The sequence below is a fragment of the Prionailurus viverrinus genome, chromosome A2, assembly GCF_022837055.1.
Source record: "Prionailurus viverrinus isolate Anna chromosome A2, UM_Priviv_1.0, whole genome shotgun sequence".
NCBI lineage: Eukaryota > Metazoa > Chordata > Mammalia > Carnivora > Felidae > Prionailurus > Prionailurus viverrinus.
In genome coordinates this window covers 80,660,590-80,663,849 of record NC_062562.1, presented here as the reverse complement: position 1 = coordinate 80,663,849, position 3,260 = coordinate 80,660,590, and positions in this window count along the sequence as shown.

Here is a 3,260-nt window from a genome sequence, read left to right as displayed (position 1 = left end):
TCACAAACCGTGAGATGACCTGAACTGAAATCAAGAGTCAGATGCTTAACCGACTGAGCCACCCAGGTGCCCCAATAAATCTCTTTCTATATCAACTATAAATGCATCCCATTTGACTGTGAACTCACTGAGGAGAAATACAATATCTTATTCATTATTATATCTCCAAAGTCTAAGATGGTGTTGGGGCTTTACAAATGCTCAATAAATACTTTTTGAAGGGACACTTGGTGGCTCAGTAGGTTAAGCATCTGACTTCGGCTCAGGTCACAATCTCATGGATCGTGAGATCAAGCCCTTCATCAGGCTAGCTGCTGTCAGCACAGCCCGCTTTGGATCCTCTCTCACCCTCTCTCTCTTTCTGCCCCTCTCCTGCAGGCATTCTCTCTCAAAAATACATAACAATTAAAAAAATACTTTTGGGGCCTAACTGAACCAGATGGTGAGGAAAGTGGGTCATTATAATAGGGTAGATGTTAAGGTGAAGCAAGATGTGGAAATGCAAAAAAGAAATTACAGAAGTATGAAAAATGTGCAAATATCTGTAGAGAAAAGAAAAATACTAAAACAACAAATATTGAGCACCAGGTGGACATGGGGACGCATTCAGGACAGTTTTGACTCCAGGGGATGAGGCTTGGGGAAGGAGAAATGGTAGGTCTCTGAAAGACAAAACAGTGAGAACCGTGTCTGTCCTATATTAGGAAAGCAACACTTCTGAATGCTGCGGATTGGCAGGCAATATCTGGGCTTGTTGGACAGACACGGCTGGGGCTGGCTGGAGGTGGTCTGCTGCATATGTGCAGATGCCCGATTTAGGATTATGACATCAGCTGCCTCTGGTGCTTAAATAAGATGCCTGTCTAAAGATTATGGTGCTCAGCTCACGTCTTCTGTATGCAAAGTGCCCGAATCAAGAGTACGTCACCCAGTCCTGTATGTACAGATGGCCAGGTCATGGTTTATTAGCCTTCTATCTTTCTCCTTTCTCTAATTTCACACCTGCAGATCCCCCAAAGCCTTTGCTCTCCCTCAGTAGTAAGCCACAGCTTGGACCAGAGAGTAAACCTCAAGCATTCCACACCACAGCCTGGACTATTGGTCTAGACATATTTGGCTTCCAGATTCCAACTTCTTTCTGCCTCCACTCTTATTACATTGGGTTTGTCTCTCTGCCTTACATGGCCCCCACTTATTTTCCAAATCAAAGTAAAATTCCAACTCCAAGGACTCATCCTTATCTTCCCACGGAAACCTCTTGCTGTGTTCATTCAGGCCAAGGCACGCCCTTTGCCCCAGCAGGTCATTCCTCTTGCCCTCATGGTCTCCCTCTCCCAAGTCTGGGCCTAGTCTAGTCCCCATTTACAGTGGTCTCCCCTCATTTCTTCACCAACCTTTTGTAACTTTAATTTTAATTTTGAAATATGGGCATATGTGTGTTTTTTGGTTGTGCTAGCATAGGAATGCATCGACTCAGAAAGTCACGGTCCTAAACATGGCTTAAATCTCTCTGGGTAGATGGCCTTGCCACTTTGGGAAGGGCACACACCCTATGGTGTATGTGAAATAAGAGGATTCCCATGTATACCACCACATTGACCATCCACAGGAGGGCAGATACAGCAGAATTGCCTTCACCTGAAGCAGGGGGTCAGCAAAGTAGGGCCTGTTGGTCAAATCCAGCCTGCCACCTGTTTTTGTAAATGAGGCTTTACTGAGCACAGCCACACTCCTGCATTTACATATTGTTTATGCTTGCTTTCATGCTCCAATGGCTGAGTTGAGTAGTTGCGATAGAGACCATATGGCCCACAAAACCGAAAATTGAAATTCAGTATCTAGCCGTCTACAGAATGTTTGCCAACACCTGACCTAAACTTTTCTTATTTTAGCCTGTCTGGTCTCCTCCTTTAGACTGCGGTCTGCTTAAGCACATGCCATATTCCCCTTGTTGTGACTTGTCATATACTCCATACAATGGAAAAGTAGAATTTCTGATTGAATGACAGGCATTCATCCAAGGAACATTTTTAAGTGGACCAGATGAGCAGGAAAATTTAGAAGTGATTTATATTTCATGTGGTGGCAAGGCTATTTCCATGCCTTTTCTTCTCAATACATTGAATTTTTAAAGTTTTACTCCACAGGGGCACCATAATAAAAACATCTCAAACTTTGTTGAAGAGGTTTCCAGAAGACACAGCCTCTTTGAGGAAAGAGATCCTCTGGTTCACTGCTGTGGCTTCCTACTACTGCAGTGCTTGGCACAGAGGAGATGCTCTATAGATATTAGTTGAATGAATGATAAATTAATGAGCCTCCTCATCTGGTTGCAAATTATTTTATTTCAAATATGGTGTTTGAAGGGAGCCTGGGTGGCTTAGTTGGTTGAGGGTCCAACTCTTGATTTTGGCTCAGGTCATGATCCCAGGGTGGTGGGATCGAGCCCTGAATAGAGCTCTGGGCAAGCATGGAGCCTGTTTAAGATTCTCTCCCTCCCTCTCCCTCTTCCCCTCCCCCACTTGCGTGTATGCACATGCACTCTCTCTCTGTCTCTCTCAAATAAAATGTTGTTTGAAAACATATGTAAACTTAAATTTCACAATGTTCATAACTCCATGGTTAATTAAGTAACACCCAGGCATATGTTTGTTTGGAAAATGCCAACATGTTTGCAGGGAAATCTAAAAAACAAGTACTGTTATACGGAGCCCATTAGGTCAATTCTATATATTATGAAGAACCCCTTTCCACCCCAAAGCAAATAATAGCATTACGCTCAAAATGAACATAGGCAGCCTCCCTTTAAAACACAGGTTGCGTGCTCGCTTTGGCAGCACATATGCTAAAACACAGGTTGCATTTCAGAATTTCGTTTATAAGCCAAGACTTTGACATGCATTTCCTCACAGAAACAATCTTATAGAGAATGGCTAGGTTCTAGTCCAAAAACACCACTGTGGCAAGGAGAGCTCTGTTTAGAGGAAAACAAATTTGGGTTCATTCACTCCTGGCTATGTCATTAGTCAGCTGACTTGGGCAAATTATTCTTCCTTGCCAAGTATCTGGGGGTTGTTTTTGTTTTGAGGTTTTATTTTGTTTTTAATCTGCAAAGTGATGGGCAGTAACACAAGATTTGTTGGGAGAGTTAAGTGTGATCAGATACACGAGTTGACTTTCATAATTCTGGCACATATTAGATATTCTTAAAATGTAGCTTCCCTTTTCCTAGGAAGTGGTGAAGTTTACATTTGAAGCCT